The sequence below is a fragment of the Anomaloglossus baeobatrachus genome, chromosome 2 (assembly GCF_048569485.1).
Source record: "Anomaloglossus baeobatrachus isolate aAnoBae1 chromosome 2, aAnoBae1.hap1, whole genome shotgun sequence".
NCBI classification, from domain to species: domain Eukaryota; kingdom Metazoa; phylum Chordata; class Amphibia; order Anura; family Aromobatidae; genus Anomaloglossus; species Anomaloglossus baeobatrachus.
In genome coordinates, this window is record NC_134354.1 from 621,654,619 (window position 1) to 621,666,355 (window position 11,737).

At 51.4% G+C, this 11,737-nt stretch overlaps 1 protein-coding gene across 2 annotated transcripts in view; it reads right to left on the minus strand.

The window, feature by feature from the left end:
* The window catches only part of SUGT1 (SGT1 assembly cochaperone of MIS12 kinetochore complex), a 238,643-nt gene extending 238,371 nt beyond the window's left edge, over positions 1 to 272 (minus strand). The window contains exon 1 of one of the 2 annotated variants that reach the window (XM_075336843.1): positions 250 to 272. The gene's annotated coding sequence lies outside the window, so the exon portion shown is untranslated. Of the gene's footprint in view, positions 1 to 171 lie in introns of both variants that reach the window. The other variant, XM_075336842.1, reaches the window with a different exon arrangement.
* Positions 273 to 11,737: the final 11,465 nt, after the last annotated feature.

Genomic DNA, 11,737 nt, shown 5'->3' on the forward strand with positions numbered 1-11,737 from the left:
AGCCAGAATATGCCCACCTGTGCCCCTACGACCCCAATATCTCTACCTGTGCACATTCCCAGCACCAGTTGCCCCCCTGTGCCTGCCCACTACAGCTCGAGTATGCCCACCTATGTCCGCTACAGCCCCTATATCTCCGCCTGTGCCCGGCTACAGCCAGAATATGCCCACCTGTGCCCGCTACACTCCGTCACCGGACACACACCGACCCTCTCTGCCAGGAAAGTTCTGGATTCGCCGGGCACTTACTACAGTTGTCAGCGAGAGCAGAGAGCGGTTACCGAGCAGCTACAGCGACACCTGCGGGCCCGGAGGAGGAAGCAACAGAAAGGCCAAGCAGCTGAGGAAGCTGGAGCTCAAAGAAGAGGGGTCCCGTGTGTATGTGGGGCCCCGTGTGCGAGCTGTATGTGGACCCCCATGTAGGAGCTGTATGTGGACCCATATAGGAGCTTATATTGAGCTGTATCAGAGATTTTTGTAGGCTCACGTGTGTAGGAGCTCCATAGGGCCCCCGTATTGGAGCTGTATGTGGCCCCCCATGTAGGAGCTGTATGTTGACCCTCGTGTAGGCGCTGTATGTGGACCCCCGTTTAGGTCTCTGTATGTGGACCCCCGGGTAGGTCGCTATATGTGGACCCTCGCTTAGGTCGCTGTATGTGGACCCTCGCTTAGGTCGCTGTATGTGGACCCCTGTGTAGGTCGCTGTATGTGGACCCCCGTGTAGGTCGCTGTATGTGGACCCCCGTGTAGGTCGCTGTATGTGGACCCCCGGGTAGGTCGCTATATGTGGACCCCCATGTAGGAGCTGTATGTGGACCCCTGTTTAGGTCGCTGTATGTGGACCCCCGTGTAGGCTCTGTATATGGACTCCCGTTTAGGTCGCTGTATGTGGACCCCCGTTTAGGTCGCTGTATGTGGACCCCCGTTTAGGTCGCTGTATGTGGACCCCCGTTTAGGTCGCTGTATGTGGACCCCCGTGTAGGTCGCTGTATGTGGACCCCCGTGTAGGTCGCTGTATGTGGACCCCTGTGTAGGTCGCTGTATGTGAACCCCCGTGTAGGTGCTGTATGTGGACCCCCGTGTAGGTGCTGTATGTGGACCCCCATGTAGGTGCTGTTTACGGGCCCCTGTTTGGGATCCGTACAGGTCCTTCTCATTCACAGTACCCAATTATTCCTGAGGCTATGTGCGCACGTTGCATCATTTTCTGAGTGCATCTTTTTTCCTGTGGTCACAGAAAACACAGCTAGTGGCCCAAACAATGCATGACGTTTTGCCATGTTTTTTCCGCGTTTTTGTTAAAGAAAACCTGTCAGGTGCATTATGCACCCAGAACCACGAGCAGTTCTGGGTGTATATTACGAATCCCTGCCTAACCGTCCCTGTATTTAGTAGCATAGATAAAGGGATCTTTAGAAAAAGTATTTCTAAAGATCCTATATGAGCTGCTAATGAGGCAGCAGAGACTAGTCATGAGGGTGTGACTTCCCCTGGCTAGTCGGCCCCTTAGCATGTTAGTACGCCCCTGTGGGCATGGTAACATGCTAATGAATGCGAAGCGACAGAGGATGGTCGTGCTCACCTTTCTGCTGCCATCACGCCTGAGTCCTGATTTCGGCTCAGCACGCATTATCTCAAACTACCAGTCATGAGCACTACATGTGTTTGAAGCCGTGACGCGTGTCTATGAGAGCCCCCCCGTTACTAATCTGTATGTGAAAGTAAATAAACACAAACACCCAAAAAATCTTTTATTTGAAATAAAAGACAAAAATAGCACCCTCTTTCTCCACTTTATTAATCCCCAAAACACCCCTGCAGGTCCGACGTAATCTAAAGGAGGTCCCACGACGCTTCCAGCACTGCTACGTGTGAATTTACACCGAGCGGCCATAGAACATGACCGCCCATTGTGACGTTTAGGCAGTGACTGAAGTGAGCCGCGCTGTCAGCAGTGATGTCACTCAGGTGATTTGTAGTCACATGTGGAGGACTCCACCTGTGGCCTTGGCTAACCTGAGTGACGTCACTACTGATCGCGCTGCTCACTCAGTCTCTGCTTGAACCTCACAGCGGGCAGTCATGCTCTATGGCGCTCGCTGTGAGCTTCAGATGTAGTAGCAGTGGAAGCGTCGCGGGACCTTGTGTGGATTATGTCGGACCTGCAGGGATGTTTTTGGGGTTAATAAAGTGAGGAAAGAGGTGTTTTTTGTCTTTTATTCCAAATAAAGAATATTTTGGTGTTTGTGTTTATTTCTTTTCACTTACAAATAAGTGATGGGGGGTCTCATAAATGCCTCCCATTACAAATCTAATGCTTAGTGTCAGCTGTGGGATGCCATTAACCCCTTATTATTCTGACTGCCACCACACCAGGGCAATAGGGAACAGCCGGGTAAAGTGCCGGGACTATCGTATCTAATGGATACGGCAATTCCGGGCAGCTGCAGGCTGATAATTTTAGGCTGGGGGTGCACCCGATAACCATGGGTATCCCCAGCCGGGGAATACCAGCCCCCAGCTGTCAGGCTTTATCTGTTCTGGGTATCATAATATGGGGGATCCTACGCCAATTTTTATTTATTTTACTTTACACTATAGACCTGCCCACCAGCGTCTGTAATTAGAAGCGTGAGACACGCTGTCTCTAAGCTTGGAGGCTCGTATGACTGCATCCAATCAAAGACACCGGTGGGAGGGGGAAGCAGTGTATATTCAATGAAGGTAATGAGCAGCCTGGGAAGTGAATGAGCAGCTGCAGGAGCAGTGTGACAGCTGCCCCGGTAAGTTTGAAGCACTTGCTCCTACCCCTTTGTGCTGGATTCTAGTCCCCATAGACTTTATATAGGGACCGGCATCTGGCCAAATACCAGGGATCAATCCCCCGCTGAAGCCGAGTCAACAAGGAAATGATCTGCCAGTCCTTCGAAACACAAAAAGAACTGACATCCTGCAACTTCACAAAAAATGTATCAAAAACGCCTTAAAAGATGCAGCGTGCACATATAGCCTAAGGGGTACTTTGCACACTACGACATCGCAAGCCGATGCTGCGATGCCGAGTGCGATAGTCCCTGCCCCATCGCAGATGCGATATCATGGTGATAGCTGGCGTAGCGAACATTATCGCTATGCCAGCTTCACATACACTCACCTGTCCTGCAACGTCGCTCTGGCCGGCGATCCGCCTCCTTATTAAGGGGGCAGGTCGTGCGGCGTCATAGCGACGTCACACGACAGGCGGCCAATAGCAGCGGAGGGGCGGAGATGAGCGGGACGTAAACATCCCGCCCACCTCTTTCCTTCCGCATTGGCAGGCGGGACGCAGATAGGAGATGTTCCTCGCTCCTGTGACTTCACACACAGCGATGTGTGCTGCCGCAGGAACGAGGAACAACATCGGACCGTCGCAGCAAGGTAATTATGGTTTTCGCCGACGCTACACCGATGATACGATTACGACGCTTTTGCGCTCGTTAATCGTATCATCTAGGCTTTACACACTACGATGGCGAGAGCGACACCGGAAGTGCGTCACTTTTGACATGACCCCCACCGACATCGCACCTGCGATGTCGTAGTGTGCAAAGTACCCCTTAGGCTGTGTGCACTCATACAAGATAAGTACAAAATCCTATGGTTGTGCCACTATTGCTGGAAAAAATTTTTTACAATGCACCCACAACGTTAGAACACAATCCACAGGCTGCACCAATGCTGTATCCACTCCTGCTCTCAGGCTATAGTGGCAGCATGCTCAGCCTCCTGGGACTTGTGGTGTGTTCGATCTCCCCTATTGTCCTTGAACTCATCTAATTTGCTGTCGTATTTTTTTATTGTTTAATGTTACATTGCATTATCCAATTGTGTGTATCAGCTCACCGTGTGAAAGCTCAATCCCGATTTCGTCCTGGAGCACGGACAGGCACTGCCACAGCCCGGTACAACGTGAAAAGAGAAAAGGATGTCCAGCCCTTCAGGCAAAGAAATCACGTCTTTATTTCATCATGCAGACACGAAGAATAACATGACCAGCACTACGCGTTTCAGGTGAAACACTCACCCTTAATCATGATTAAGGGTGAGTGTTTCACCTGAAACGCGTAGTGCTGATCATGTTATTCTTCGTGTCTGCATGATGAAATAAAAACGTGATTTCTTTGCCTGAAGAGCTGGACATTCTTTTCTCTTTTCACATTGCATTATACTATATTATTTTATATATTAAGTTATATTTCTTTTATACTCTGATCGCTGTCGCAGAAGGTGTGGACGAAGAGGGCCTACCGATACCAGTGCATATTTCACCTGGATGTGTGTCCTTAGATGTACACTCAGTTAAAACGTATTGTTGAGAAAAGCCACCAGCTATCTGCCCCACAATAACTATACAGGCTGTCATCATAGAGGCCATTTACTTTATAATGCGTTGCAATACTATAGTATTTAAATGTGTTGCATACACGATCAAGAGATTGTACGTTCAAATCATTTAGGAGACTAATTTAAGCTCTTGGTGACGGAGCCAATTTTAACCTTATAGGGAAGGTGTCGTCCAAAAAAAAAAATTAATAACTGAAAAAATGTAAAGTATTAATGTTTTAATGTGTTGTTTAAATGTTATTATTTGTTTTTAATTGAGCAAAATATAATTTTTTTTTAACATATTGATATTTTCCACTCTTAAACACTAGGGGGAGCAGCTGCTGAAATCCTACTGTAGATGTAGCTGAGATTACAGCTGCAGTAAAAGTGGGCGGAATGTGCTCTCCTGTGTGTGATGTCACGGCTCCCCCTCCCAATCTGGGTGTTTCCAACAGGATAAGGGAAGATGAAATTTAGGATTACAATGCGGAGCTATTTTGTTGGTGACCACAAATGTCTAAGGGTATGTGCGCACGTTGCTTTTTACCTGCTTTTTACCTGCTTTTTTGCTGCTTTTTCTTCTGCGCTGTTTAATGCCAAAATGGATGTGTTCTTCTATTCAAGCAAAGTCTATGGGAATTTGGGTTTCTTGTTCACACTATGTTGTTCAAAATGCTGCCTTTTTGTGGCAGAACTTTGGTCAAAAACTCAGCTTTGCAGTGCAAAACCCAAATGGCAAAAACAATTGACATGTTGCTTCTTTGAAAAGCTGAGTTTTTGACCAAAGTTCTGCCACAAAAAGGCAGCATTTTGAACAACATAGTGTGAACAAGAAACCCAAATTCCCATAGACTTTGCTTGAATAGAAGAACACATCCATTTTGGCATTAAACAGCGCAGAAGAAAAAGCAGCAAAAAAGCAGGTAAAAAGCAGGTAAAAAGCAACGTGCGCACATACCCTAAAGTGTCACCAAGGACAGTTGCATAGTGCTCCCCACATAGCGCTCTGCATGGCCAATTTTTTAAAATCTGACCACTGTCACTTTGTGTGATAACAACTCTGGAATGCTCCAACTTTATCGAATGCAGCTAGGAGGTCTCTGTGGTTCAAACACTGAGAAGGTGGTACAACCTTCAAGTCCAGATTGTTCAGCATAGCCTTCAAAGGGGAATTACTAAATGGACCAGTCTTTTAAAAAGCTGCAGATAAAACTAAGTTTTTCCAGAGAAAAAGGGAGCAGAAGAAAGCAGAACAAATTTTCATCCCTATAAGAACTTTGACAACAGATATAAAGGGAAGACATAGATTACAAGAGATCCCGCATCACCAAGTAGGTGCTCAGGAGAAAAGTCAAACCGAATAAAAAAGAGGAACTCCGACACTCATGAATCCCAGTAAAGAAAAAACAAAGATAATGATGTATTCTTATTCTTTATTAGTAGGATAAGTGGTAAATAGTCTTCAAACAGTTTGACGTTTTGGCCCCAGGCCTTTAAACCGAACCATCAGATGGATTGACACAGTAAGTATGTGGATTAATTCACAGGAGATTATCATCACATGTCAAAATAATAGCCTGCAAAATGACGTGATAGAGTGTATTGTAGTCAGGTATGTAGGTTGATTCCCAGGAAATTATCATCACGTGTCACATATAACGGCCTGCAGAATGGCCTGATAAAGTATATTTTAGTAGAGTATAAGGACAACCAAGTCCTAATTTAATGCCAAAGGACGGGGTTATGACGCCCAATGTGGATGCAGTAGTCCAGTGTTACCTGGCTAATAATTGTAGAAAACCTAATTATCAATGGAACCGCAATGCAGGAAAAGAAGGGGATTAACCTATCTAGTTTATATTGGAGTTACGGCATTCCAATTTCTATTGGTGTTAGAGCATATAGTGACTCGGAGAGGGAAATCGCCTCATATTATGGAAAAGTCTTATGCCTTAGTGATTGGGAAAATGTCCTTGAAAGTCCTGCCTGAAGCACGACGAACCACATGGTGTTGCACTTCCACTGTAAATGAATGTACTATACTGCATGCGTGCCGGATCCAGCATCCGGCGAAATGCCGGATGTGTGAAATGGGCCTAAGCGGTCTAGCAAAAGTCAAAAGGCCAGTGTCACGAACCACCGGGGGGGGGTCACTCAGAAATCCCCCGCGCTGGCTACCAGTACGTCACAATCGGGGGGTAACAAGTGGGGGTCACCCCTCCTTTATACCTCCCGACCGACAGACAGAGCACGTGACGCGCTCTCTAGCGCCCCTCTTATAGTCAGGCCAATTATGGAATTGCCCGACAATAAGCAAGGAGGCCGCTATACTACTTATGCCGATTATTGAAGGGTCCCCGGTGAGAGTAGGGTATATATTCCCCCGACCTCCGCGGGCGGAATATATAAAACCTCCCCGAATCTCACTGGCCTCCCCACAATAATCCTTGGCACAACTCGCTGCCACCAACCGCTTCACGGTAACTATTAGCCGAACACACAGACGTGGGATTCAAGATCGAGATAACAGAACAGCCCAAGATTAATTATATAATTTAATCAGCCTAAAGCACACTAGAAACTACAATATATACAATAGGGGATCTACAGAATATACATATGTCAGAGTACAGTTACAATCAAAGCATGGGTTACAAACAGGCATACACAGTTCCAGCAGTTACCTTGTGCGTCTGGCCACAGGGGGGCGCTGTAGACCAGGTTTCTAGGATCCTTCCCACAGATGTTTCCTACACGTGACCCCCAGCGAAAGAACACTGGAAAATGGCCGAAGTAGGGTTATCAACCTGGGCAAATCCAGGTCCCCTCCTACCTTAGTGACCTCAGAGGGAGCACTGCTCCACCCCTGGCTGGAGTTATGGACAATATCCACAACAGGGGATATGGCCATAACTTGGCCTGGGAGCGTCGTAGGCAGACGCCAACGCTCTCATTGTGACAGTTATGAATTTAGCTACAGAACGAGAGGACTCATGACTTGTCTACTAGTTCCCCATTGGCTGATATCACGCCTGGGGTATTTCCCCAGGTCCTGCTCCCATAAAAAGGGTGTGCCAGCATCGTCCGCATGCGGAGACACCATTTTTATGGTTGCCATATTTATCGGAAATATGGCTTGCGAGATATGAACCATTTTTTACTGGAGTCGTTCTGTCTGGATAGTTCCATAGCCTTATAATGAGATACAACTCTTGTTACAGGGTGACGGCAGGGGGTCATCCTGCGTCCATTGTTCCCAAGTCATCTAATCTCCATATCAGAGGAGATGGCTGTTGGAGGTGTAAGTGGAACACAGACCAGTTCCTTTGACACCTATCTGCTAAACAAACCGTTTATCCCTGTGGTAAATTTTCTGATTGAAGGAGTTGTGTGAAGGAAAGGGGGGGTGACACCAGGAGAGGGCTTCCTGACATAACTTGAATATCATGATTTATCGTCATATCTCCGGATTTACCTCACACCTCCCCCCTTTTGAGGGCGCTAGGGGGCAGCACACTCCGGTGTTCCCCCGTGCGCCCGTCCGCGACCTCTCCTTGTCGGGACAGCCCGTCTGCGTTACCGTGGTCACGGCCCCTTTTGTGTCGAATGGTGAAGTTGTATTGCTGGAGCGCCAGGCTCCATCGCAACAACCTGCCATTCGTCCCGGAGACAGTGTGTAACCAGCTGAGGGGATTGTGGTCCGTCTCCACGATGAAGTGGCGCCCGTATAGATAGGGTTGCAGACGCTGCAGGGCCCACACTATGGCCAGGCACTCCTTTTCCATCGTGGAATAGGCCACTTCCCTTGGTAACAGCTTCCTGCTCAGGTACAAGACTGGGTGCTCTTGGCTCGCAGAGTCCACCTGGCTGAGCACCGCACCGAGGCCGAAGTCACTGGCGTCGGTCTGTACTACAAACGGCCGCGTGAAGTCGGCTGCCTGTAGCACGGGCGGGCTGGACAGGGCGTCCTTTAGGGCCCGGAAGGCTGTCTCGCAGTCCATTGTCCAATCGACTGCAGAGGGCAGCTTCTTCTTGGTGAGGTCCGTCAAGGGCTTTGCCAGGCTACTATAGCATGGAACAAACCTCCTATAGTACCCAGCGGTCCCCAAGAAGGACATCACCTGCTTCTTGGTCCTGGGGGTGGGCCAGGATGCGATGGCCTCCACTTTCTCAGGCTCGGGCTTCAGTGTTCTCCCGCCTACCCGGTGACCGAGGTACTGGACCTCGCTCATGGCCAGCTGACACTTTCCCGGCTTGATGGTCAAACCTGCATGGTGGACCCGCCTGAGCACCTGTGCTAGATGCTCTAGGTGATCTTCCCAGGTGGGACTGAAGACGGCAATGTCATCCAGGTACGCGGCCGCGTACCCTTCAAGTCCCTTGAGCAGGGTGTTGACCATCCGCTGGAAAGTGGCAGGGGCATTCCTCATCCCGAATGGCATCACCGTGGACTCGTACAGTCCAAATGGGGTAATAAAGGCAGAGCGTTCCCTGGCCTTGCGAGTCAGGGGGATCTGCCAATATCCCCGGCTCAGATCCATGATGGTCAGGTACTGAGCCCCGGCCAACTGATCGAGCAGGTCATCGATGTGTGGCATTGGGTACGCATCGGCGACCGTGACAGCATTGAGCCCCCTGTAGTCCACGCAGAACCGAGTGGTTCGGTCCTTCTTAGGGACGAGGACTACAGGCGAGGCCCAAGCGCTGTTGGATGCCTGGATCACCCCCAGCTTCAGCATCTCGTCAATCTCCTGGCGCATGTGTTGCTGCACCTCCAGGGAGACCCGGTATGCTGAACGCCGGATTGGGGGATGATCCCCAGTGTCCACGTGATGGACAGCCAAGTTAGTCCTTCCGGGCTGGTTGGTAAACAACCCCCGGAAGGGGTGTAGGGTGGCCCACAGCTGGGACCGTTGGTCTTCCAAGAGCTGGTGGCCAACCTCCACATCCTCAATGGATCCGCCTGCCCTAACCTGGGCTAGCATATCCAAGAGGGTTTCCGCTTCTCCCTCCTCGGGCAGGTTGCACACGGGGAGCGCACACGCCTCCCGCTCATGATGTGCCTTCATCATGTTCACATGGAAGGGCTTCCGCCTTCCACGGGCAGGGTCCAGGGTGACCAGGTACGTTACAGGGTTGAGCTGCTGGTACACGAGGTATGGGCCTTCCCAGGCTGCCTGAAGCTTGTCCTGTGGTACGGGGACCAGTACCCACACCTTTTGACCCACTTGGTAGGTCCTCTCACAAGCGTTCTGGTCGTACCAATGCTTCTGATCGGCCTGGGCTTGAGCCATATTGTCGTGTACCAGTTGCGTCAAGGCCTGCATTTTGTCCCGGAAGCGCATGACATACTCGATAACCGACACTCCAGGGGTGGCCAAATCCCCTTCCCAAGCCTCTTTCACCAGAGCCAGGGGGCCCCGCACACGTCGCCCGTACAGGAGCTCAAACGGTGAGAATCCTGTTGAGGCCTGTGGAACCTCCCGGTAAGCAAATAACAGGTGTGGGAGATACCGCTCCCAGTCACGCCCATGGGAGTCGACCAACATCTTAAGCATCTGCTTTAAGGTGCCATTGAACCGCTCGCACAGGCCATTAGTCTGTGGATGGTACGGGCTGGCCACCAGATGTCGCACCTGGACTTGCTTACAGAGGGCCTCCATCAGCTGGGACATGAATTGGGTCCCCCGGTCAGTGAGCATTTCCTGGGGAAAACCCACTCTGGAGAAAATCTCCAGCAATGCGGTGGCCACCTTGTCAGCCCGAATGGACGACAAGGCCACTGCTTCTGGGTACCGGGTGGCATAGTCCACTACCGTCAGTATGAAGCGTTTCCCGGAGCTGCTGGGGATGGCCAGCGGGCCGACCAGATCCACAGCCACCCTCCTGAAAGGCTCATCGATGATTGGCAGAGATACCAGTGGGGCTTTGGGGTGTGGCCCCGCCTTCCCCACTCTCTGACAGGTTTCACACGAACGGCAGTAGGCAGCCACATCGGCCCCCATTTTTGGCCAGTAGAAATGCTGGTTTAACCTGGCCTTGGTCTTAGCGATCCCTAGGTGTCCGGCCATCGGAATCTCATGTGCGATCCGCAACAACTCCGTCCGGAACGGATAGGGTACCACCAACTGTCGGTCCCTGGGCCACGCCTCCGGTGAACCCTGCTGGACCGTGACCCGGTACAGCCGTCCTTGGTCCCAGACCACTCGCTCCGGGTCCGAGTCCGAGGGAGGCTGTGCCGCCTGCTCCTTTAGAGCTTTCAGGCTGTCGTCAGCTTCTAACGCTGCCTGAAACCCCTGATTAAATGTGGCCAGAATCGACGAGACTGTCACATCTTCGGTCAGTACCCCGGGACCTGTGTCCTGGCCTCCACCTGACTCGGCTGCCACTTGGTCAGAAGGGGAAGAGCTATCGGACCTCCGGGAGGCCCCTTGGCTTCCAGCACTCCCACTGCGGGTGACAGCGGCCACAGCCGCTGCGACCGTGGGTCGTGCCTGCTCCTCCTCCGTTCCTGACCAAGTCGCCGGTTCAGGCAGACCTACCTGGCTTCCTGACACCCCGGTTGTGGGGGAACCCTGCACCGAGATCTTACCTGGGAGCACTTCCGCTCCGGGACCGGCCCCAATCTCACCTGCCTGTTCCCCCCCTGCAGCAACAGAACCCCGCTGTGAAATCTCTGGGGACCCCACATTTGCTGTGGTAGCCCCCACCCCACACACTGGTCCTCCCCCTGCAGCACCCTGCTCTCTGCTTATCCCTGCAGAGGGCAACAGATCCCAGCTCACTGGCTGATCACTTGTAGAGGCATTGTCACACCTTTCTCTGACCCCCTCCCCTGTCACAGCTGCAGCTGAGTGTGTGTCTATGGTGTCTATGCAAGCAGAAAAATCAGAGTTCACTCCCTCCTCCCTTACATCATTCATAGATAACACATTAACATTGTCCGGAGGCACGTCAGTACTGGCTGAAGGTTCAGCCCTTGGGGGGGGCCCAAACTGGGAGGTTATCTGCCCCAAATCTGTCCCAAGTAGCACGTTTGCAGGGATCCGATCAGTTACCCCTACCTCCCTCACCCCTCGCCCTGCGCCCCAGTCCACATAAATGCCAGCAACAGGCAGCGCCGGGTCAATGCCTCCAATCCCGGAGACAGCGAGGGTTTTTCCAGGTATCAAGTCTTGGGGGGACACCATCTCAGGCCGCACCAGAGTCACCTCCGAGGCGCTGTCTCGCAGTCCTATGGTCACAGACTGGCCGACGGTGACAGGTTGGAAGCTGTCCAGGGACCTACCACCACCCCCACCCACACAATACACCTTGGGCGGCCCTTGGGACGGGGACGGAGCCGGGGCCTTGGGACGCTGAGGGCACATGG